This window comes from Sus scrofa, chromosome X (assembly GCF_000003025.6).
Source record: "Sus scrofa isolate TJ Tabasco breed Duroc chromosome X, Sscrofa11.1, whole genome shotgun sequence".
In the NCBI taxonomy this organism is placed as follows: Eukaryota; Metazoa; Chordata; class Mammalia; order Artiodactyla; family Suidae; genus Sus; species Sus scrofa.
The window spans coordinates 9,700,374-9,727,291 of NC_010461.5; the positions used below are offsets into that span (position 1 = coordinate 9,700,374).

At 40.8% G+C, this 26,918-nt stretch overlaps 1 long non-coding RNA gene across 1 annotated transcript in view; it reads left to right on the top strand.

Moving 5' to 3' along the window:
• LOC106506896 overlaps positions 1-24,025 on the top strand; it is a 65,407-nt gene extending 41,382 nt beyond the window's left edge. The window contains exons 3-4 of the long non-coding RNA XR_001302544.2: positions 20,031-20,185; positions 22,259-24,025. This is a non-coding gene — a long non-coding RNA (uncharacterized LOC106506896). The remainder of the gene's footprint in view (positions 1-20,030; positions 20,186-22,258) is intronic.

Below are 26,918 nucleotides of genomic sequence, written 5' to 3' on the forward strand. Positions count from 1 at the left end.
GGGAAAATGGGAGTGGTGGTAGAGGGATGGAAGTTGTTAGAAATGGAAGACCTCTAAGTTGAATCCTGGAAAGCGAGGCAGTGGGAGACCTGTGTGTGTTGATATTTATTCAATCAATAAGTATAGCTTGAAAGAGCCAGGCAAGATCTCTGTTCTTAGGAGAATAGATTCTAAGGTAGGCAATCAGCAGGTCAACCAAGGAATGAGGACGGTAATAATAATGTGATAAGTAATAATAATGTGATAAATAGATGAAGGAGGAAGGAATTGGGGCAGTGGTGGATTTGTCTCTTTTAGTCTGGGAAAGCCTTGCTCTGAGAAGGAGAGCTTGTGCTGGGATAGGATGATCAGAGTGAACCAGCCATGAGAAAAATGAGGGGCCAAAGTGTTCTAGGCTGAGGGGCAGCAAGGGCAAAGGCCTTGGAAGTGGGAGAGGGTTGAGAGACTGCTTCTTGTACTGCAAGGAAGGAGAGAAGACCTATATAGATGGCTGGGTCGTGACAAGGTGTGAACAGTGGGGAAGCAGCCCATGGAACTTGTACTGGTGCCATCTGATTCTCATACAGTGGATAACCGGTGGAAGGTTGGTGGAATGATCTAAGGGAAGAATGTTGCGATATCATTCTTGTAATAAGTTTGAGAAAGAGGTCTTGTGTGACACATCTAGATTGAGAGACTCAATCTGGGAGCAGGTGGAGGCGATGAACTAGCAAGGGAGGGTGGGGCTTGAGGACCATAGATACTCACTGTAGTCCTGGGCTGCAGGGTAGGAACATATTCTGACATCATGCTCTTGTGTTTGCTTTGCTTTAGGGTCACCACTGTTCTGCCCTTGGCCTTGATAAAAGATAAGAGTAACTTGAAAGGAAACAACACTCCCTACCCCTCCCTGAACAAGAGCTTGTTTACCTGAAATGGAAAATTTCTTGGAACAGGACTGGTTCCCAGGGATTCTAAAGTTGTGAGGTCAACCTGCCATTTTAACCTGAATAAGATCAGGATAAACTAAACTGAGACTTGGGTACCAGTTAAGGCTCCTATTTTCAGTATCGCTTCTTTCCCATTTTGATTTAGATCTTCTATAAACTGTTGCCACTCTCATTCTTCTTACTTTGTGATTCCATAATGGTTTGGGCATCAAATTTCCAAGACTGGAATCCTTACACAAATTCTTCCATGAAGCTGTTTCTGCAGCATAACCACAATGGATCAATTCCATCAAAAAATGCTCCATAGAAGAGAAGGGAAGCTAGTCAAAGCAGGAGTTTGGTGTCAAGTAAACATGGTAACAGCCTTTTCTTAAAAATTGAAGTATAGTTGATTTGCAATGTCATGTTTGTTTCAGGTGTACAGCACAGTGATGTGGATACACACACACATATATGTATAGACACATACACACATATCCTTTTCAGATTCTTTTCCATTATAGGTTTTTATAAGATATTGAGTAGAGTTCCCTGTGCTATATGGAATAAGTCCTTGTTGTTTATCTATTTTATATGTAGTAGTGTGTGTGTTAATCCCAGACTCCTAATTTATCCCTGCCCCGCCTTCCTTTTTGGTAACCATCAGTTTGTTTTCTATGTCTGAGGGTCTATTTCTGGGTTTTTTTGTTTTTTGTTTTTTGTTTTTTGTTTTTTTTTTTGCATCTTAGGGCTGCTCCTGCAGTATATGGAGGTTCCCAGGCTAGGGGTTGAATTGGAGCTGTAGCTGCCAACCTACACCACAGCCACAGCCATGTGGGATCCGAGCCGTATCTGTGACCTATACCACAGCTCATGGAAATGCCAGATCCTTAACCCACAGAGCGAGAGCAGGGATCGAACCCTCATCCTCATGGATACCAGTCGGGTTCTTGACCCACTGAGCTACAATGGGCATTCCCAGCAGAAGGAGCGAGGTTCCTAAGTTTCCCTGACTGGGACTCGAACCCGGGCTCTGGCGGTGAAAGCGCTGAATCCTAGCCACTAGACCACCATGGAACTACATTATTTCTATTTTGTAAATAAGCTCATTTGTATCTTTTTTCCCCCTCAGAGTCCACATTTAAGCTATACCATATGCTATTTGTCTCTCTCTGCCTGACTTACTTCACTCAATATGATAATTTCTAGGTCCATCCATGTTGCTGCAAATGACATTATTTTGTTCTTTTTTTTTTATGGCTGAGTAATATGCCATGGTATATATACCACATCTTCTTTATCCATTCCTCTGTTGATGGACATTTAGGTTGCTTCTATATCTTGGCTATTGTAAATAGTGCTGCAGTGAACTTTGGGAGTAACAGGCTTTTGATTGAACCCATCTTTCCTTTGTTGTCCAGTTGCTTTGTTGTGTAGATTGAACTCAGCCTGCCCAGGCAGCATTTTCCTCTTTCGCCAGCAACCCCTCTCTCTCCTCCTTCCCAGTTGATCTGTGGGCTCATCCATGCCGGTTCCCTGGCTCCATGCCACAACCCATTTGAAATGTTGGAATTGCATAAAATCAGGAAAAGGGGACAGCTTCCTCACACCATCACTGAAAAAGGATGGGCCTGTGGGTCCCACACAGAGAGAGAGTGTGAAGATTGTAGCATGACTGGAAGTGGTTTACAATGCCCTTGGGTCTCTAGGATTCAGTGAACAGTTCTGTGCTTCTAGACAAAAGCAAATATCAGATCTACTCAATTCAGGGGAATGAGTCAGCCATTGACCAAGCCAGCAGATCCCTGGCTTCACACTCAACATTTTCAGTGTGATACCTTATCTTCAAGGGATATAGCAAGTTCCTCCCAGTGCGCCGTAGGGGTCCTTCCTTTTTCTTCTCCCACATTTCCTCCCACCTGTGCTCTTTTCCTCCCCTCCAGAGGAGAATAGGAGGATACCCCACGTCTGTTTCCAGTCTTACAATGAGCCGGAGCATTTGGTGCTGACACAGGAAAGGGAATCATACTCCTAGGCCTGTGCATCTGGGGGAAATGCTTGTTTTATTTTGAATTCAATAGGCAGCTGATGAGTTTTCCATCCCTTCCGATCTCACCAAGCTCTGCTGTCACGTCCACTGGTGGGTGTTTGCAAATATAAAGTGGTTAAGTATAGTTCCACCTCCACAGATGACTTTCAGAAATTGTAAGTGGACGGTCGTTTATGAAGTTTTGATTAGATTGCAAAAAAAAAATTTAGAAATCTGTGTGTGTAAAAAGAAAACAACTGGCGTGAAACCACAGGTGTTGGGAGTGGGACTGGTAGCCAGGAAAAAGGATCTTGACTGGCTACAGTTAGGAGAGTGCCTGGGTTGGCAGAAAAGGGAATTGGTTCCAGCCTCTCACTTTGGCCCTTTCACGAATCTTTTTAAAAAAAAAAAAATCTTCTTTTTTTTAACAGTGGAAAGGGGCACAGATAATAGTACAGTAGATTGTAAGAGTCACTCTTGCCATCTTCTGTAGGTCATGAATGTGGGCTGTTAGGTAAAAACAAGTGAGAAAGAGAGACAGAGAGCTTGATTGATTTTGATGTTAGAATACATATAGAAAACCATTTTCTCCACAAAGCAATTTAATCTGGACCATAGCCATTAAGCACTAATTAGGCTAATACTAAGTGTTTGGAGAGAGGCAAAAGTGGGCTTGAATGCAAAAATTTCATTCCCTTGGACACATGTTTGATTCCTTATAAGAAAGTTGTAGAAAACCCATGACCTAAATCTCTGATCTTGGGTATTTCCAAGGAAACCACCCAACTTCCCCACTGTCTTAGATATAACACAATTAATGAAATGCCTGGCAGGCCCCAGAGGTCTTTGTGTAGTTAGATTAATAGCAGTGAAAGTCATTAGCATCTGAGATTTATCTCTCTCTCCAACCAAGACTCCTTAGGCTTATTAACCATCCAAGTGGAAAGAGAGGAAGAAAAAACCCCAAAGAAACAAATAAAAACCAACCAACAAACTAGTGATGCAGTTAAGAACCTAGGATTTTCCTGAAGGCCAACAGCTGAACTCACACCACCAGAGAGATGGAAAGGAATTCATCTGTCAGCCTTTATTTAGCATTGGGCACAAATCATTCTTGGCTGTTTTAATAGAACATGGGGTGGATAGCAATCAGATCCTTGTGTTTTAATAAAATACAGGTTAGTATAGCCTCCTTTTACAGATAATGAAACTGAAGCTCTGAGAGTCATCAGCCATCCTGAAGTCTAGAAGTTTCTAAGGCCAGGACTCAAACCCAGGACTCTAGAATCTAGAGCGTTTGTTGTCTCCTTAGCAGTTATGCCCTCACTAGCCTCACTGGGGAAAGATCTTTTCACACAGAATTTTTAAAAAGTGAGGATGGTGCAGGTGGTGTGTAAACATGGTCCAAGAGTATCTGAAAAGGAAACCAGCTCACTGGTATGCCAGGTCATGAGATGACCAGGGCATGAACGTGCACTAGTAAACTACAATGCACATGGGAGTGGCAAAGACACAATTGATTGTACCATCTGGAAAAGTGGGGAAACTTGAGGAGAAAGAATGCTGAGCAGAAATGTGCTATATGGGTTTGTGTCAAGCAAAGATCAGTATCTCATGTTTCTTTTCACTTAAGCAGTTTTTCCTACTTCTGCCATGTCCCTTCTTTGTGAGCTAACATAAGTTTATTGGTTGAGTACAAAACAAGAGAGTCGGTTGGGAACGGACGTTCTTTTTAAATCAAGCCTCTTCCAGTGAGACTCCATCTTGAGGCAAAGCTCCAGGATTTCAGTGAAAGTTTGCTTTCTTAGTAAACAGCCTTGGACATTCTTCCTCATCATCTCTCACTGATGTTCTTCATCGTTTTATCAGTGACTTGTAGATTGGAGGAAAAAACCCTAGATTTTAAGATAAACTTCTAGAAAGCAGGATGGAAGTTGGAAGGTTGGTACCTAGCAGCTTGGAAGACAGGATCAGAGTTCAAAAGAGAGGAGGGGAAATTGAAAAAGAATTCACAAAACAGTACAATGAATATTTGTTGAATGAGTGCTAAAAATGCAAGGCAGTTCTTCTGGGGAAGATGAAGATGAAGAAGCAGGTTATAAAGTGAAAAAGTCTATGGACCCTAGTTGTGGTACCTTTGCTTCTGAAGTAGAAACCTAAGATATATTGTGAGAAGCAGAAATGTACTTTGTAGCAGCAGTTTATTGGATTAGGCTGTTGAAAATAATCGATTATTCAGAGGGTAGTTCTTGACTGGTGCAATAAAATGTACTCTCTTTGCATTATTGAGGAGAAACTGACATACAAAAAACTGTATGCATTTAAAATGCTCAATATAATGAGCTTTGATTTATACACAAACCTGTAAAACCATCTCCACAGTCAAGACGCTGAACCTTGCCATCATCGCTAAACATTGCCTCATGCCCATTTGTACTCTGTCTCCCTCCAGTCTGGGTACCCAGGTAACCACTAACCTGTTTTCTGTCATTATTGATTGTATTTTATAGACTAGTTTTATATAAATTAAATCAAATAGCAGATACTCTTTTTAGTCTAGCCTCTTTCACTCAGCATTATTTTGAGAGGCCATGATCTTTCGAGTGTCAATATTTCATTTCTTTCTTTATTCCCCAGTGGTATTTCATATAGTTTATTTTTTGAAGCTTAGTTATTACTTTCCTGGATAGATAAGTCAGTTGATGCATTCTTACTCTCGTTATCCTATTTTTTTGTTTGTTTGTCTCACATTATTGACTCAATATATACTTATATTGATTTACTTAAGGATTTGGTTGAAAAGACTCTCTTCGAGAGGATTCTATGAGAGGTCATTAATTCATACATTTATTCAATCATTCAGCAAAGATTGATTAACTCTTTCCTAGTGCTAAAAGATAAACTTAAGATAAACTGAGTTTAGGCAAAAATCTATTTGAATGGGGCAGCACCAAACGGGAAGTGGTTAAGAGCTGGCCATTGACTGGAGCTCAGGGAAAGACTTTTATAGAGAAAGGGCAGAAGCAAAATAAGGAAATGATTTATTGGCTGTGACTTCAAGCCTAGTTGGCTGTTTGGGATTGGTTGTCCTTACGTTTCAGTTTGGTAATCTCGAGGTATTTACAGGCCTAGATTTTGGTTTGCTTATGTAGGCCACCAGGTCATTAGAGCCTCCTCTGCCCAAGGGTCTCTTTGTTTCATCAGTTCAACTCTAAGTCCCAAGTATTATTCTAGGTGCTGGTGATAGAGAAATAGGGGAAACAGACCTGAATCCCAGCTCTCCTGACTTTATATTCCAATGAAAGGAGATGGACATTTTGCATTTTTTAGCTTTACTGAGGAGCAGTCAATTCTCCTGATCACTTTGATTCTCATGCTCCTTTTCTTTTTTTTAATGATTTTTATTTTTTTCCATTATAGTTGGTTTACAGTGTTCTGTCAATTTCTGCTGTACAGCAAAGTGACCCAGTCACATATATATATATATTCTTTTTCTCACATTATCCTCCATCATGTTCCATCACAAGTGATTAGATATAGTTCCCTGTGCTCATTCCTTTTTTAAACAATAAACACAGTGAAATATTTTAGGAGAACCCTGATGGCTCAGCAGTTTAAGGATCTGGCATTGTGACTGCTGTGGCACAGATTTGATCCCTGGCCCTGGGAACTTGCACATGCTGCAGGTGTGGTCCTCACCCCCCCCCCAAAAAAAAAAGAAAAGAAAAATTATAGTATGTTACCATGTGCCCTTTAGAAATAATAGAACAAAGTAAAAGGTCATCAGATGCCATCCTAACAGTGCAGCCCATACTGGGACCGGCTTCCATAAACTGAGGAGGATAAAGACTTTGGTGTGGTTTCTCTCAGTCAGACTCAACAAGATCCCGTGAAAATCGACTCTCCAATAGGGCTTAAAAACAACAACAAAAAAACCCCACACAACCCCCCAAGGCTACCATGAATGGCCAGGAGTCACAAAATGAGGTGATCTTTCCCTTGGAACTGCCCACAGATATTAAGCTTTTGTGTCCACCTGTTGGAGAAGCCGGGAGGGGGGGAAGAGGTGCATGATGGGAATCAGGTCAGAGAGTTTTAATTGGGGAGAACACCCTCCCGAAGCTCCAAATTGGTTACATTATGGGAGTGAATGTCCCCATTTCCGTTCCAAATGTAAACGTCCACCCAGGAATGCATGTGCTTCGTTTCTCTGGTTTTGGGAGAAGGGAGCCAAGGTAAACTGAAAGATCGGCCACGCCAAAGTGTCTGGCTCAAAAACGGGTGGAACGGATACCCCAGGCCACAACCAAAGAATGCGGCACTGTTTCCCCAGCTGCAGAAACGTTTTGGCATTTAAGCTGAGGAAGTTTAAGGGAGAGATGTAAGGAGAGAGCTGTGTAACCAGAGGACGAGAACCTTCTTTGTCCGCCTCCGGCACTTTTACTCCAGCGCCATCTGGCACCCGTCCAAGGTAGCCTGAACTTTCTGAGAAACTTGATTTCCTGTTCACACTGCCTCTGGACTGGAGGGCTGGGGTGACCAAGGCGGAGGAGTGGAATGGGGCTGCGGGTTAGCTTAAAAGCAGGGGGTGGGAACTCTCTGCTCCCACACGCTTAGCAAAACTCCCAGCAGCAACTGTAAAAATAAAACTTTGAGCTCTAGAAGCTTTAGTTCTTTCAACACTGAACTTCACTCATGAGATAAGGATCTTTTGGGAAGACAAGATTTTTGGTTTAGTTTTGTTTCAGGGTCTTTTAAAACAGAACACTACGAACTTCTTAAAACCCGCGCGGGGGGGGGGGGGGGGCTTACCATCACCTAGTTCCCCTCTTCTGTTTTACAAAAGAAGCCAGACAGAAGTGAGAGCTGTTAAGTGACATTGGCAAGGGGATGGGTACCCAGGGTCTATACTTCCTGACTCTGAATGTGGTGGAGTTTCCTCTGTGGATTACAGAAAAGTGCAAGTTCAAATACCAGGCCTTGGTGAATTTTACTATATGTAAGTTATACCTCACCCCCTAACTTAAAAAAGTGGGTGTTACCCAGGCCTCCCCTTGAACTTGAGTCTGCTAGATTCCAGAGCCCAGGTATTCCTGCGTTTTGCCTCTCAGTAGCATTGCTGTCGGCACTGTGAATGCGTAGTCCTTTCGTGGTTTGTGTTTGAGGAGGAAGCTGAGGGCTGACGAGCTTTCCAGGATGAAGGCATTAACCATGGCACTTGGAAAGAAAAGCTTGCTGAGTCCTGAGTGGGACAGGTCAAGAGCTGGGTGAATTTCACTTCCCCATGAAATTAATCACTCTTCGCCTAGAGGGGCAGTTATATCCCGGCCAGTTTCTGCTTGGAGTTCAGGATAGAAAAACAAAACAGCGGCTGGCCCTGTGATGGGAAAGGGACATTTGGTATTCTTGTTAACTTCCTGGCTAATTACAAAGTGTTAATGACATTCAAAGGAAACTTGCCTCCTTCGATGATCTACAAATAAGGAAGGGCAACAGAAGGTGAGCCAAAGAAAAGACAAGGACCTCCAGGGAAGTGCAGAGCAAAACCAATCAGCCTTGATAATCACAGGAGAGAAAAGCATCCTAATTTACAAAGGAAGTAGACACCCCAGTAACTCGGAAAATCTGCACAGACTAGGTGGGACTGAGAGCCCTTAAACCAACCCTAGCTGCTCTTCAAACCTTAAGGATTTGTTATTGCAAACCGCTTCTCAAACAGTACCTCATGGGATAAGGTACCTCTTTTCTAACATCCATCGTAAAAGCATAAACATACAGTCCAAATAATGTGTGTTAAGAAGAGTTAGGAAACAAGTAGAGAACAGAGACCACAAAGATTTTTAACTTTGGTAACAGAAAACATTTGTTTTTTAAATTGGAGTATAGTTGGCTTACAATGTTGTGTTAGTTTCAGGTGTACAGCAAAGTGAATCAGTCATACATATACATATATCCATTCTTTTTCCCCATATAGGTTATTACAAACTACCGAATAGATTTTCCTGTGCTCTACAGGAGGTTCTTGTTAATCATCTGTTTTATGCAGTCGTATGTGTATGTTATTGTCACCCTCCCAATTTCCCCCCCCCCCCAAAGGTTTCCCCTTTAGTAACCATAAGATTGGTTTGGAAATCTGTGTGTATGTTTGTTTTTTTAAATCAGTTCTTTTGTATCATTTTTATTAGATTTCACGTGGAAGTGATAGCTTATGATTTTTTTTTTTCTTTCTCTGTCTAACTTCACTCAGTATGATAATCTCTAGGTCCATACATGTTGCTGCAAATGGCATTATTTCATTCTTTTTTAAATGGCTGAATAATATTCCATTGTATGGATGTAGCACATCATCTTTATCCATTCCTCTGTTAATGGACATTTTGGTTGTTTCCATGTCTTTCCAGTTGTAAGTAGTGCAATGAACATTGTGGTACATGTATTTTTTCAAATTATAATTTTCTCCAGACAGATGCCCAAGAATGGGATTGCTGGATCATATGGTAGTTCTATTTTTAGTTTTCCGAGGAACCTCTATGCTGTTTTCTTTTTTTTGTTTTTTTGTCTTTTTGCTATTTCTTTGGACCGCTCCCGCAGCATATGGAGGTTCCCAGGCTAGGGGTCGAATCGGAGCTGTAGCCGCCAGCCTACGCCAGAGCCACAGCAACGCGGGATCCGAGCCATGTCTGCAACCTACACCACAGCTCACGGCAACGCTGGATCATTAACCTACTGAGCAAGGGCAGGGACCGAACCTACAACCTCATGGTTCCTAGTCAGATTCGTTAACCACTGCGCCACGATGGGAACTCCTATTCTGTTTTCCATAGTGGTTGTACCAGTGTACATTCCTACCACCAGTGTAAGAGGGTTCCCTTTTCTCCATACCTTCTCCAGCATCAGCATCTATTGTTTTTGGACTTTTCGATGATGGCCATTCTGACTGGTGTGAGGTGATAACTCATGGTAGTTTTGACTTGCATTTCTCTAATAATTGGTGATATTGAGCATGTTTTCATGTGTATGAAACATTCTTTGATAATATTCCTTCAGAAGACCAACATAATATTTTGTTTTGTCCCTTATGAGTATTCTCAATGAATTTTGTTCTTGTGGTTATAATGATATTAAATTTATGATTTCGAATTTTTCCTTTGAGAACATAAGGTTGCTGGGCAGGCTCAATTAGTTTTGATCCTCCCTACAGTTTTGGTTTTTATCACACATCAGTCTTGGCTTTCTGGGGACTGAATCTTTTTATTCCTCAGCACTCTGAGTCAAGCTCTGCTCCCAGCCTGTACCGCAATTGCTGAATGAATGGGTTCGGCAACTTCTGAAGTTCCTTCTTGAAATTGCTTTGTATTTTATGATGCCTATTCAATGATTTTCCAGGTACTTTCAAGAGTTGTTCATTTGTTTTCTCTCTTTCCTGGTTCTTTACCCTTTCTCATTTCTACTTGCTCAGTAGGTATTTTTGCATGTTAGATGTCCCCTCCCCACACACGATTGAGATGTGTTTCCGGGCTGTCTTAGGCAACAATTTCTGGATGTTCATGTTCATGAAAATAGGGGTCAAGAAATTATGAAGGCCAAAGGTGTTCAGTGTGACAATGGGATGAGTGAAAATAAATCACCCGGTTTGGGGATTGGTTGCTTTAAGATACCTTTAAGGATATACTAATTCTCTGCTTTTAGAAATTCTCTACTTTTATTTATTTTTTTAAATTGAAATACAATTGATTTACAGTGCTGTGTTAGTTTCAGACGCATGGAACAGTGATTCATTTATATACACACATTTATTCTTTTTCAGATTCTTTCCCCTTACAGATTATTATCAATATTGAGTATAGTTTCCTGTGATATACAGTAGGTCCTTATTGATTAGCTATTTTATATGAAATTCTCTACTTTCAGAAATGATTCACAGGCATTCTTGCTGTGGTGCAACGGGATCAGTGGCACCTCTGCAGCACCAGAATTCAGGTTCGATCCCTGGCCTGGCACAGTGGGATAAAGGATCCAGCATTGCCATAGGTCACAGCTGTGGCTCAGATCTGATCCCAGGCCTGGGAACTCCATATACCATAGGGCAGCCAAAAAAGAAAAAATTAATAAAAATCATTGATTCACAAGTCTTGACAAGGCTTGAGTACCAGGGTGGAGGACCTGCTGTAGACTCAGGGCATTTCATTTGGTCCTACCCTATTTCATTCACTCACGCTCAGCATGACATGATTCTCTAGTGAATCTACAAAGTTGAAAACTTGTCCAACCAATGGCTTGCAGAGGTTTGGAGCAGGCAGAATGTCCTAGGAGACGTGATGTATGTCTTTCCGCAACTCAGGTTCATTTCAACTTTGTGATGAGTTCACCATCATATGAACTGCATTGCTTCAAGAGGAAGCAAAGAAAAGGAAACCACATCAGGGGCACCTGAAGCACACATTTCTCACTGCCTATCTCCCGGGCACATCTCCTTCACCTGCTCTTCCACCGGTGAGGCTCTCCCCCTGCCTGTGCTGACCTCTTGCTCACAGCTTCATTGGAGCCCACAGAGTGCAGCCACAGTTCTCCCTGACTGATATCATTCCAGAAGAAGCAACCAACCTGAGCCCCCTTTAGCTGCAGACACAAGCCTATTTCCTTTGCCAGGAAACTCTCAAAATCCTTTTCCACCTTCTAGACGAGCAACTGTAAAGTTGGATCAGAATCTGTCTAGGCCTTTCCATGCTCCACTGGGCAAAGTGTCTGTTCTGCCTAAGATGGAAACATGAGGGTCCCTTGCCTCAGAAATCAGGAACGATCATGTCTACCACTTTTCCTCCATTTCCATGTGGATTCTCAAGACCACCCCTGTGCCTGATTCCTCACTGTCCACTCCAGGCCCTTACCACTCTGACTCCCTTGCTCACATGGGTTCCCAACCAAGGCACAGGCAGAGCTGACACCTTGGAAGGCTCTGCCCCAGCCTGAAACTCAACCTCCACACCTTGATGTTAAGATTCTTGTTGACAGCATCATTTCCATTGTTGGGTTGGAAGCCATCTTCCCACTTCAAGTCAGCCCACCTTTGTATCTGGGAGTTCTCAATAACCCAAAGGGAATCCCGGCTTACTGACACTAAAGAAAACCAGCTAGCCCCATTTCCCCACCATCCACTTGACACCCCAATTAGCCAATGAGACACCTTGGGCAATTTTAAGCCATCCTTGCCTCAGGTTTCCCTCTGTTTCGAGCTAAAGATGTGTAACAGTTAAGAAAGAAGACAAATCTTGCTGAAAGCTTTGTGCAACCATTCTTACTATTTTATAGCCCATCTGGGTAAATACAGTTTACAAATGCCTCATCAAGGAGTTCAGCTGAAAGTGGTATTCCAGGCCTGTTATGTAATTGGAAACACACACACCAACTAGCGGTATTCAGCTAAGAATTCAATGCCAGCTCATTTTTCTTTAAAAGAATGTCAAATCAAGGAACAATTCTCTGTCACAAAGCAGGATGAGATGTCAGGTGGAGACAAATGAGGATTACAGAGCTACTTATTTTGCACAACCACTGAGAAACAAACCAAAAAGGATTCTGCAGTGTTTGACAGGCGCAGAGCATTCTTTTAAGAACTCCAAGTGTCCAAGTTGCAAGACCCTCAAGAAATTCTCCTCACCTCTCAGATGGGGCAATTTATCTCTTTTCTCAGCTCGAGTATTTGTGAGATGTTTCTCAGAAAGAAACAACTCAATATGCAAATCTTTAAGGCTTTGTAAAGGGAGGAAGTCTATTTGAGGCAACTCTGGCTTGAGGAAGCTGAAGGACTTGAAAATGCATTTCTCACATAGGTTTTGTGAACTAACCAAAGCCTTTAGAATGAACATGGTCACTTCAATTTTTTTTTTTTTTCTACTAGAGGTTATCTGCAAAGACCACAGGAAATGTTTAAGCTAATTTAAAGGCTATTTCTCAAGAGTTATTAGCATACATACAGTAATTTAGTGACTTGGTTCCTAACAATTAAAGGCCTGACTCCTCCCACCTCCAACACTGTTCTTCACACAGTTACGTGAATTGGCCAAAAAGCAATACTAATACTGGCTAATATATGTAGGAAGGGCTTTCTAAAATGTTCACTCTTTTATCATGCTGAGAATCAACTCAAAGAAATGTACAGCTTGGATTAGTAGATGGACAGAGGGGGCAGACAGATGGATGGATAAGCAGGTGGAATCCAGGTGGTGGGAAAATGAGTGTTCCCTATAAAAGTCTTTCCACTTGCTATCATGTTTGAAATTTTTAATAATATTCGAAAAAAAAAATCCACTGCTCTTTTCGAGAACATCTAGATGTCTAATATGACCTATGCTGCAGCTTGTAGCAATACCAGATCCTTAACCCATTGAGTGAGGCCTGGGATTGAACCCACATCCTAACAGAGACAATGTTGGGTCCTTAATCTGCTGAACCACAATGGGTACTGCTTTTTAAACATTTTATTGGAGTATAGTTGATTTATAATGTTGTGTTAGTTTCAGGTATACAGCAAAGTGAATCATTTATATATATATATATATATATATATATACATATATATATATATATACATATATATATACACATTTATCCATTCTTTTTCAGATTCTTTTCCTAAATAGGTTATGACAGAATATTAAAGAGTTCCCTGTGCTATACAGTAGGTCCTTATTGGTTATCTATTTTTATTTATGATAGTGTGTATATGTCAATCCCAAACTCCTTATTTATTCCTCCCCACCATGTTTCCCCTTTGGTAACCATAAGTTTGATTTTGAAATCTGTGTGTCTGTTTCTGTTTTGTAAATAAGTTCATTTGAGTCATTTTAGGAATTAGATTCCACATATAAGTGATATCATACGGTATTTGTCTCTGTCTGTCTGCCTTAACTTCACTTAGTATGATAATCTCTAGGTCTGTCCATGTTGCTGCAAATGGCATTATTTCATTCTTTTTTATGACTGAGTAGTATTCCATTGTATATATGTACCACATCTTCTTTATTCATTCCTCTGCTGATAGACATTTAGTGCATCATGTCTTGGCTATTATAAATAGTGCTGCTATGAACATTGGGGTGCATGTATCTTTTAGAATTATAGTTGTCTCACAAAACAACTTTTTATTGAAGTACAGTTTATTTACAGTGTTGTGTTTCAGGTGTACAGCCAAATGATTCAGTTATACATATATATATACACACATATATATAACTGAATCAGTATATATGTGTATCTCTCTCTCTATATCTGTTAATCCCAAACTCCTAATTTACCCCTCCACCACCCCTTGGCAAAAGTTTTTACTCTAATGCAGCAACACAGTTTAGGCTCTGGCTGTTTAAGGATAAATGCACGCCTTCATCTCCTTCAGAAAGCCTCTTCTCTCTGGCTACCCTCCCCCTTTGGTGCCCTTCTTTTGTGTGCTTCTCTGGGCAAACTCCTTCAGGGCCCTTCTCAATGGGGTTTTCAGGAGTCTCTCCAGTTGGAAGACTGTAATTCCCTGGAGGGCAAAATAGTCTTGGTCAGCTTTGCTTCTCCCACACTCACCACACGGCTGGCCCATTTGGGGCCATCAGCAAAGGATGCCTTTGTCTCTAGGTGGATGACTGCTGTGTATACACGTAGGAACACAGGCTCAGTCCTTCTCATCAAACAGCAGAGTTAACCTGCCCAGTCTGGAGCAGAGATTTCCCACACTGGTGTCCCCTGGAATCGGTGGGGGAACTCCAAAGGACACTACTTCCTCTGTCCTACCTCCCGAGTTTCTGATTAACTGTGCTGGCATGTTGCCTGGGCCTCCAGACATTAAAATCTTCCCAGGAACAGAAATATGCAACACCAAGAACCCCTGGGTTGGGGCTTTCAGGGCTACCAGATACTTTCACTTTCACTTACTCTCTTTTGTCTGATTCTCAGGCTGAACCATCAGGTCATCAGAGCAGAAGTCGATCATCTAAGTCAGTGTTTCTTGATTGGGGATGATTTTGTCCTCCAGGGCACAGTTTGCCGCATCTGGAGACTTTTTTTGGTTGTCACATCTGGGGGAGAGGGGGCATCTAGTGAGTGGGGACCCGGGATGCTGCTAAATATCCTACAGTGGACAGGACAGTTTCCCTCAAAGAATGACCTGGCTCAGATATCACTAGGGCTGAGATGGACACACCCTAATCTATGGTAACCATGCATTCAGTGGGAGCATCTTAGTCAAACTAATTTCTTTGCTTTTATTCCTCCGCGCTTGCTGTGCATGCCCCTGTCCCAGATAAGACACAACTGTGTGGCTGTTTGTTCCAAAGTACGTCTGAGTCAACTGTTGATTTTACAGGTTGTATTGTCTCCAACGAATGAGGGAGCTGACATGCAGTGAGTGTTGCCTTTGTGCCAAGCCCTTCCTCACAGGGCCATCTGCTTTCCTGGGAGACAGAGATTCTAATTGCAAAAACCCAACTCCTTCCACACCTCATGTGTTTAACAAAGGGCGTGAGCTCCAAGTTTTAAAGACAACAAGTTGCCTCAGATCCCAAATAGGTCTGTGTTGTCTTATTATAAAATGAATAATCTCCTGTGTTTCAAAAACCCCTTTGTTTGAGAAAGTCAGGACTAAAATATTCTTCATCTTCTTGGTTCTCATGGAATGGAATTGAGGTGCCATATAAACATAATTATTAGCAAGGAACACTGGTACCCCTTCCTTGTAATCCTACCCTCCTCCATCCCACCAGGAATCAAAAAAAAAAAAAAAAAAAGCCCTTTAAGACAGAGTATAAAATCAGTTTTGCATTATCAGAGCCACCTCTTGTGTTGATTAATTTGGGCAATGGAGGTGACTGTGCTAATGGCAGCTTCTGAATAATCTAATGAGAGGTCTATTAATACAGTGTTAAATGTCACATTTAAAATAGAAGGTACCATCCTTATCGCTGTATTGCCGGACCTAACATAATTCCTGGCATAAGGTTTATGCTTAATAAGGTTGGCTGGATGAAACAATGAAGCAATTGAATGAATCAGAATAAGATGCAACAAATTCAGGTGATGTATAGAATGGGAAATGTAGAGTTCTTGTTTGAAATTGACGCCTTCTCTAGTGGTTGTTGAAAGAGGTGATAGCTGGCTTTATTTTATTATTAAAGTATGAATAAAGCATATCAGCATTTATTTTCTCGGGGAACCCTTAGCACTGTTGGAAGGAATGTAAGCTGGTACAGCCATTATGGAAGCAGTATAGAGATTCCTCCATAAATTAAACATAGAGCTAATATATGGTCCAGCAACCGCACTTCAGGCTGGAGAGCCAAAGGAAGTAAAATTAGGCTCTAGAAGAGATATCTGCACCCCCATGTTCATTGCAGCCCTATTCACAGTAGCTAAGAAATGGAAACAACCTAAATGTCCATTGGTAGATGAGTGGATAAAGTAGATGTGAGATATATATGAATATATATATAGAGAGATGAATATTGTTCATCCTTTGAAAAGAAGGAAATCCTGCCATTTGCAAGGATGAAACTAGAGAACATAATATTAAGTGAGCTAATCCAGACACAAAAAGATAAATACTGCATGATTTCACTTATATATGGAATCTAAAAAAGTTGGACTTATAGAAGCAGAAACTAGAGTGGTAGTTGCCAGGGGCTGGGTGTTAGGACAAACGATGAGGGTACAGAGGGTCAAAGGGTACAAAGTTTCAGTTATATAGGACGATAAGTTCAGAGGACCTAATGTACAGCATGGTGGCCATAGTTAATCATACTGTATTGTATACTTAAAATTTACTGAGTAGAGCTTAAGTGTTTTCAGTGCCACAAAGACAAACACACACACAGTGGTAACTATGTGAGGTGATGGAAATCTTCATTAGCTTGATGTGGAAATCATTTCACAATGTATATGTATATCAAAACATGTTGTCTACCTTAATATATACCATTTTTATTTATCAGTTATAAGGCTGGAAAAAAGAGAAGTAACTTACAGCATATCAGAATGCTGATTGACTTCTATCATTAATCAGTTATTTTAAAATACAAAAAATGATTTTCTCATTCTCATATCAGTATCTGAATGTCAGCAGATATGTTATATGAATGAATGTAATCCCAATAGGCACATCAACATTTCTTTTCCTGACATTCATTACATTTTTCTTTAAAAGAAGGATAAGTAATTTCAAATAGGAAATATCTAACATGATTAGTTTTTTAAAAAAAACACAAAACTTTTGTGTTTTTATCAGCATCTGACAAACACGCCCAGGAGTGACTTTCCCATTAGGCACAGAGCTGAGGGCCCACAAAATTATTTCAGTTTCTTCTAAAAATCAGAAGGAAAAAAATTAATAAAACCCAGCCTGGATTGTCCTTGCCTTCTACCAACATAATTATAAAATATAATTTTTAATATATATATATTTTTTTTTGGTGAGGAGGGTCCTCACCTCGCTACATTCCAAGGTATTATTTTCAAATAAAGAGTTTTTCTCACTAGCTTCTGATTTCAGTCTTTCAAACAGTTTCATCTGATTATCTGAATGGCTGACTGGGTCCTTCAGTGGAGGGTTATTGGCCAGTGAGGACATTTACATCCATGAGATGACAAGGGACTGACTCAGGGAGTGGCATAAGGGAGAGAAAATATCTGAAGTGGGAGTATACCAGCTTGCAGGTCAAAGGTGAGGGGTCAAGGATGACTCCATGATTCTCAGTTCAGTGATAGGGTAGATGAAGGCGCAGTTATCCAAGAGCTCTCAAGGCAATACCAGGAGAGAGGGAGATGGTTGATGGATGTCAGGGAGAACGAGTCTGGAAATGGCTAAGGCTGACCCTGGCAGAGATGGAGGAAAAGGAAGCAGCACTACAGACCATGATGCAGCAGCCAGAGGTGGAAGGACAAGCCAGGGAGCTGGGTCCAGAGTTCCAGAGAGGATGGAGTTCTAAGATTTATGGAGAGGTCAATCAACTCAGAGACCTTAGAGAGCTCAAGGAAGTTGAGGCTTGCATGGCCACCCGCAGCTTTGACCATCCAGAGTTCTTTGCTTGGTAGTTTCTGAAGGGCTATGTAGGGAGTAGTCAGTCTGCAGTGGACAGAAGATAGGGAGGCAGAGAGGGAAAGAGAATTCCTCCCTCCAGGGCCAAGACGGTTTAGAAAAGAAGTCCGTGCCAGGAAGAAAGAGAGCATGCTGGCTTTTTAACTTTTGTCTCTCAAAAGTATGCTTTAACAGTCAGAGAGAATGAAGTAGACCTCTCTAGATCAGGGGTCAGCAAGCTATGGCTCATAGGCCAAATCCAGCCTACTGCCACTTATATTTGTAAATAAAGTTTTATTGGAACACGGCCATGCCCATTTGTTTATGTATTGTCTGTAGCTCCTTTTGTGATACAAGGGCAAAGTGGAGTGCTTATGACAGAGGCCTTCTGGCCAGCAAAACTGAAAATGCTTACTATCAGGCTCTTTACAGAAAGCTTGTTACCCCTGTTCTAGGTCAACTTCCTTGATGTAAAGATGAAGAAACAGACATTCCATTATATTTCCATGCCCATTTGCTCTCTTGTGCTGACAAAGCAGAAATGCTTCCTGGAATGATTGATTATCTAGTACTGCCCTCATCACCTACTGAATTTCCACTCTCCTCAAGGTGGCTATTCCTCCCCATTCTAGCTACAAAGGGAAACTAAAGCCAAAGGCATGTCTTGCCTCTGTATGGGCCTAATTTCAGGAATGTGTCTTGGGCACATTGATGAGCAGAAATGACAGCTTCTTAGCTGCTTTCTGAAAACGTGGAAATTTAAGTGGAAAGGAAATACTTTTGTATCTGCCTCTGTCCTTTAGTGTGAATCAGAGTTAATAGCTCACAGTCAGTTTGGTGGTTCACAAGAAAGGGCGAGGCTGCCAGAAAATCAAAATCACACAGTTTCCTGTTTTTGAAGATGATTTCAACAATGTCACTGAGAGTTTCAAAGACAAAAATGGCAGTTTGCCAGAACCAGACCAGCTCCAAAGGCTTTTGTTTGCATTATTGTTTGATGCCGAGGGGTCAGTGCACCCTCGTCATTGTGTTCCTCTCTCTGCTCCCCACCCCTGCTATTTTTCTGTCATGCTATTAAGATTCCTGCTGAAAATTAAATTAAACTTCCCAATTTCCTCTTTGTTGCTCCAAGCATCCAATTATAGAGAAATTAGAAATGATTTGCAACACTAGAGTATTTTTTGAGCTTGCAATTGGCTATACACAAAGATGGTGAAACAATAGTTCTGAAAAAGTAAAGATGCTTGCACTGATTTTTCAATTAATATTTACATATATTGGCATGAAAATTCCTCCCATTCACCCCATTTGAACATGAAAAGTTGCCTCTTTCTGGTGCTGTAATGGACAATCTTCTTGTCTGCTCAACCCCACACAATCCCCATCCTATTTGAAAATTATGGCACTGGATCCATGCAGGCCCTATAATATAGGTGCCAAAGCCATGCTCCCAGACTACCTTGCATGTCATTGTCACTTTGACTCATGGCTTCAACTTTGACATTATTGAAAAGTCTTCCAAGTCATGTCCAAGAGGGACAGTTTTTTTCTGGGGTGGGCCTGCTATGCTAACTCAGAGGGGCATGGTAGGTGTTGATTACGTCTTTTGATACAGAACCTATACAGGGCACCCATGGAAGATTGTAAGACTTTCTAACTAGAGAGCCTCCCATGATTACTTTATGTGAATTCAAACTGAAGAAGAAACTATGAATTTGTCCCAATATCCTGGGCTTTGGTTTCAGATCCATGGGACCATCATAAATTTGAATGATTTGACCTCTGGCCACCACAACTCAAATAAAGCAGACTCTTGAAGAAGGTGAGAGTTTCTGGAGTCTCTTTGGGAAGTAGGAGCTTTAGGTCTGGATCCAGTGTCTTCAAGCTTTCCCTTAGGAACCATTTTTAATATGGTGACCACATTGTCTGAATTTAGATGCGGGAGACATGAACAAATATCCATAGAGTACTTGAAATGCTATTGCTTCCAAATCAAGATGACTTTTTTCAGGCTACATGGGGTTTTTATAATTTGTCATTCTAGAATGTCCTGTGAGAGAAGTGTTTTCTTGGACCTGGTCATCCCTGTGTAGGCTGACTATCAAGATCCATGGACCTCAAAGACAAGATTCAGAACCTGTAATGTCATACAGGTGGCCTCAAGGGGAAGACAGAGCACTCTAGTGATCTTGATTTAAGGTAAAGGCGTGCACTTCCGTATTGCAATGAGGTGAACGTCTCTTTCAAAAGTCCTTGAGCTGAAATGGAATGACTGCCATAGTTATGGTGATCACACCCCTTGTTCCTTGCTAAATATCCATCAACCAGCATATGAGTAATCATTTATAGTCCCCAGTGACCTTTTAGTTAAGAAAACTTTTCCATATTTACCTAAGGCCATTCCAGAAATGTTTTTTTCTTAAAGGTGTTTTATTCATAGATGTTTGCCATCCTCTGCATAATTTAAAATAATTATTAGTCATTTCAACTTAATCGGTGTTTAGTATTGAACTGTCCCTGAAACACCAGTGTTTTCCGTTCAAATTTCAGGTGAATCAGAATTCATGAACACACTTGAACTTTGAACCTATATGAGTTGATCAATGCAAAAGGAACTGAGAAACAGAGATAATCTTTGGCCATTAGTATTCACCATAGCAATTGCTGGGATAATCTTAAAGCATCATAAAAACCAAGAGTTTATAACTTAGTCCCATAAAATCAGGATTATAATTTGTAATCAGTATTCCTCTAATCAGCATAATCCATTCATCACATAAATTATGAGTGATAATTACTAATTTGGAAGAGTTTCCTGAAGAGTCCACAGCCTGAAATCATAATTTTCTATTTAGTACAACCATGGCATTTTGGATCTTTTTATTTTAATTCTAAAAATGAAATGGACTTAGGATAAAAAATGACAGTTCACTCTTTCTTAGTCCCATTCCTCAGAGGGATATTAACACCACCTTGTATACACCTTCAGATTATTTTTTTTTAACTCTACTTATATGTAATCAGTGTGATTGATTGAAATCAGTAACTTTGTGAATGGAAGCATACCAACTGTTACTTGTTTCAAATAAATAGGATCATATTACATATCTGCACTTACCTTTTATTTAACCTAATGATGAACTGTGGGTATGCTCATGTATAATAACATGTATATTTGCTTTATTTCATGGTTGCATAGTATTCCATTTCACGGGGTAGCATTTTCTTTAACCACTTCCCCTCTGATGGCTATTATGTTGATTCTAGCTGTTTTTCCCTTTTCTCATAGAAACATGGTATTTTTGCATCACTGTTCACTTGTGCAAATTCCTAGAGATTAAAAAAAAAAAAAAAACTGGATCAACTGGAGTGTCTTTTAAAATCTGGTGATCTCTTGCATGCTTCATGTTGGCGTGAAAGCCAAAGCTAATATTTAGGAAGGGAAGGTACCTGTGCCAGCAGAGGTGTCATGGGGACAGTTCAGAATAGAGCCTTTGCTCTTTTACAGTGTGTGAGCTGATTCACAGACATTTTGTGTTTATAGCACTCAGCGACAACCTGCATGCAATGTTTCTACTGGATTTTATCCCCATCCTTGATTATGGGACGCTCTTCACAGACACACTTAACTTTGATTGTGAAGATGGGGCTTGATGATTTCAGAAACATAGTTAAGATAAGCTAAATGCTGAAGATTGCTATTTTGAAAACCACTGTGAATTTGCTTATTTGGCATGTAGATGGAGAATAATAAGTCTTGTTACTAGTATCACAAATATTCAGGCAAACTTTTACCCTATATTACTGATTACTCCTCAGGACTCAGGTCATTCTAAATGTCCATTGGGTGGTCTTTCTTCAGTGGCACAGGCCATCAGAAGTGTTTATAAAATATTGAATACAGCTCTGGATAATTCAAGCAAAAAGGGAATTGATTAGAAGGACAACGGTAGTTCATTATAATTATAAGAAAATAGGAGATTAGGTTCAGAAATAAACAACAACCAACTGTGGGCCTGATGGCCAAGGCCAAGGTTGCACTGTGCTCTCATCAGGGCCTCACTGCTGGCACAACTCTTCCTGGACCTCCCCAACCCCTTTTAGACTCTTGACTCCTCCACTGCCACCAAGAATGTCATGACTGCCTCCCTTAAGAAACAAAGTCTGAGGTGGGACTTTCCAATTGGCTGAGCCTAGGTCATGTGCTCAAGTGCCAGTCACAGGGGACTCTGGGAGTGGGGATTATCTGACACCCTTTGGCTTTCCCCTTAGGAAATCTACCAAGACCCACCCAATGGGGAACTGTTCCTAACAGAGAGTTCAATGCCTCATAGCCAAGAACAAAACAAAACAAAAAAACAAGAAATGAGAATTGATTGCCACGGTGAGTTCTCCACTTCTGTTTCTGCAATGGCATTTAAAGAATTTATGATTCTCTTTATTAATGCCTCCTTAAAAGCAGCAGGTTAGCTCCTTGTAATTTCATCTAACTTCCATCCTTTGGTGTATGTTGTTACTACTCTCAATGGTTCTCAGCAATAGCAGTAATGCTTCATTGTCACTTAGTGGTTGTAGTTTTCTGAATGCTGTTCCATGTAGAGTGGCATTTAACTAATTAGCCTCTTCTATGTAGTAGAAATAATCCTTCCCCATCATATTTACTTTTTTAGACATACTTTTTTTTTAGCCCTCACTCTGTCCCAAAACTAACCTGCCATTTCCTCAGCAACATTCAAGAGCCCCATTTTAGTCATTGGAATGAAGTTTGGGCTTTTTTTCTTAGATCTCAGGACGCTCCTTGATCTTACTTTTCTGGCCCATCAAACCACTGCTCACCAACTCAAATCATTCATCCAGTCAGAAGAGTCTCTCCTGCCCAATCCAGGGTCTTTACTCATTGCCCTAAATGGAAATAAGGTTCTGGATTTTCAGTGAAAGTAATACCCATATTTGTATTATTTTTATTTTTTAGTATTCCCCAAATGTACAAGTAGCAAATTATTTCCTCTACTTTTATATTTTGTGCATTTCTCCTATGAACTTTTGTTTTGTTAAAAAAAAAAACTGATATGGAATAAAAATACTTCAGTAAATTCTGTAAAAACTTATATTAATCCTGCTGCATGTTTTTTGGAAAAGTAAAGAAGCTTTCCAGGTTTCATCTGAAAGGCTAATTACTCCAGGGATTTCTGATTTTTTTCTTCAGCTGTACTCTTTCATGAAGTTTAAAAATTCTGTGAACAGAAGGGGCTGACGGAGAAGGAAACTGGAAGCAACATTACAGAGTAGAAATCCTTCTTTCACTCACTTTATCTGAAAATGAGAATCATAATTGCTATTTTTGTAGTAGCTTGAGTGTATATGAGTTCTTTGATGCCCTGTGAGTTAATTGTTGTCAGCTACTTTAAGACCTTAATATACATCTCCTGGAGATCTCCTGCAATAAAAACCATAAGCATGGGAAGCCTAATTCTTGTTCTAAGCACCTCATGCTTTACTAAAAAGTAGTAGTAATAATTATTTTCAGGTGTTATAATGGCATTGTGTTTAGGTTTTTAAAACATTTTCAACTTTGTTAGAACAGGATTTCTCAATCTGAGCACTACTGACATTTTGAGATTATTCTTTGTTGGGGGAGGGGGAAGCTGTCCTGTGCATTGTAGGATATTTAGCAGCATCCCTGGCCTCCACCCACTTGATGCCAGTGGTACCCCTATCTCAGTTGTGACAACCAAACTTGTCTCGAGACATTGCTCAGTGTCCCTGAGGTAGGGGTGGGGGGAAAGGACAACTTCACCCTCAGCTAAGAGCTACTGTTTTAGAAATACATACAGAAATATTTTTGAACCTATTACTATGATGTCTCATAGGGAGTGGTGGAGAACGTGGGTGTGACAGGATTGGCCAAGGACTGATGGTTTTTGGGGCTGAGTGATGGGTTTTGGAGATCTGTTGTATTACTTTGACAACTACTTTTGTGTGTGTTAGAAATTTTCTAAAAGAAAAGCACACAAAAGTGGCAGAGGAAGACAAATATATGGTATTGCTTATATGTAGAATCTGAAAAAAAGATACAAATGAACTTGTTTAAAAAATGGAGACTCACGTAGAAAACAAACTTATGGTTACCACGGGGGGAATTGGAGGGGAGGGAAAATTAGGAATTTGATATTAACAGATACCACTATATGTAAGATAGATAAACAAGGACCTCCTGTATAGCACAGGGAACTATATTCAATACTTTGTAATAACCTATAATGGAAAAGAATCTAAAAAAGAGTATATTCAGTATGTATACCTGAATCGCTTTGCTATACATCTGAAACTAACATGACATTGTAAATCAACTATACTTCAGTAACATTTTTAAAGAAAGACATCAGTGGCATCAATTTAAAATCCATTCCCAACCTTGAGCCTGCAGAATATCTTGCTTTGGAGAGAATGCTAAGGACTGAAGATAGAGGAAGTAGAATATCGCTCGCACTCTTGGCTAACTGGTATTGACTGCTCTGCGACATACTATGTTTTGAATGGTTACACTAAGCTCCTTAACGAGCCTTGCCAGTGTTGGGCCACCATGATTTGTTTGTTCCCTGGTCATCTGGACCAGATTTAGCCAAATTGAAGGCTGGACTTGTGGAAGCCTTCTGTCCTCCTGGTGGCCAGTATGGTCCTCATGTAGGCCATCTGTGTCAGTGAAGCTCTGTCTTAGCCCTGCCGCCTTTGGAGCTGATTCTTAGGGACAGATTTCCCTTATTAGAGCCTCATGGGCATGGACATGCCCAGTGAGAAAGAGACAGGGGAAGGCTGAGCCTGGTTGGAAATAGAGGAATACCAGCAGGGTCCAATTAATAATGCATAATTCATTTTATAATAAGACAACTTTTTTTTCCTTTAGCCTGAGAAGCATAACTGGAACTTCACTTGAGACTGGGCAGAGCAATTTTTAGAACCTTTATTTTGAGGCTGGGAACTGGGGTGATGGAGAACAAAGTATGAGCAATCAAGGACTGCTTTGGGGGCAATGAAGTGAGATGAGTCTGGGTAGATTCGCAATAGAATATCAAAGTGATTCTTTTTCATACTTAAGGGGGATAATCAGTACTGTGTAGAGAAACTGGCAAGTCATAATTCTCACCTGCATAGAAAAAAATGCAGCTATAACTGATTTAGTAGGGTCCAGGGCTACTTCCAGTCTTGAAGACAGTAGAAGGTGTGGCGAGGAGATGCAAGTCCAGACAGACTCCCTGGAATTAGATTCCAATTCCACTCCTTTGAAGGCATGCTGTCCTTAGTAAGGCAAGTTACTGAACCTTGCTACACCTCAGTTTCCTTATCTGTAAATTCAGGACAGTAATTGTGCTCATCTCTCAGAATTGTTGTGAGGATTATATGAGTTAGTACTCTAAAGGGTTTAGAATAGTGCCTGATGCAGAGTAGAAATAGGTGGTGGTAACTTTTAGCAACAACTAGCCTTTTATGGCCAGAAAGTTAGAGAGTCTGGGAGTGAAGACCCTTTCTATAAAATGTAGTGATCATTAAAGGCCATTCGTTTGGATTAAGGAATTTCTTGCTTTTCCCACTTTAGGGAGGGTTAGTGCATAGCATGGAGGGATGTTATGAAATTCTATTTCCCTGACAGCTCTCTGATAGAGCAGTTCTCAGGAGATGGGAATTTGGCTGAGGTGAAGAGGGAAGGAGTAAGGGGAAGTCTGGGTTATGGGGGCTCTGTTCACAAGATGGCAGCCAGGTGGTCCTGGAGTGACTGAGCTGTAGAAAATGGAGGCCAAGGATGTTGGGAGATGGGTGAGGGGTCCCCAAAGGGAGATATGCTGCTTTAGAATTATTTGTGAGCTAAGAACCTCCAGACTTAAAGTAACTGTGCTAATCTGAATGTTCCCCATATAAAAGGGATCAAGCTATCTATCCATCCAAGTTTATCTTTTGTGCTATTAATGTGTTAAAGGCTCACAAAAACTCTGTCCCTTTGAGGTACTTGCATATGCATGCGTATGTTTGTGTGCATGCATGCATGCATGTGTGTGTGTGTGTGTGTGTTTAAACGCCATCTCCCAGATGGCATGTAGACCCTTTTTGGTGTCATTTCAAATCTGGAAGAGAATCTTAGTAGCTATCTTTATTGCCAGAATTTTCCTGTTAAATGAGTTTACAAGAAATTTGAATACTCCATATTTACATGCTCTTTATTCTGCCTTTGATGTGTTTTTTTTTTCAGCAAATTATTTTGGCTTTTGTGCAAATACTGCTCCAACTCAGAACAAGGGCTTCTCACCCCCTTCCAGAGGTGACCCAAGCATTGTCTGATTTTGTTTGCTTGCTCTGTGTGCTCTCTAAACAGTATTACCACTCTAAACTCCATTTCCAGAGTTGTCTTCGGACCTCTCCCATCAGAATCCCCCAGAGTATGAATTAAAGGCACCATTTCCTGGCTGAAGCCCAGATCTTCAGAATCTGAATTTCTTTGTGTGGCCTTGGAAACGATTTTTACCAAACATCTCAAGGGATTCTGATGCCTACTGATGTTTAGGAACTGTGACCTTATACCTTAAACTCAAGGTCTACCCTCCTCCCCCAGAGCAAATTCCTCAGTATCCTTATCTTCTGTCTTATCCACCCAGCAAGCTCCCTTCCCTGATATGCATCTTGCATGGTGTCATCAAGTTTGCTTTCCTAGGAAGGTAGACTCTTAATATGAGCTTTCTGGTGAGGGTTTGGGGGAGAAAGCAGTTTTTATCTAAGGTTCAGAGTTTATATCTTGAGCCTCAGACAGAAAATATAAACAGGATGAGTCACCCAAGGAAAAGTTGAAAAGGTCAGCTAGTCTGAGTCGATAGATATAGCCATGTGACTCTGACCAACTGAAACTAAGCTCTTGGTTCAATAAAGATTTATAGAATGAACCTGA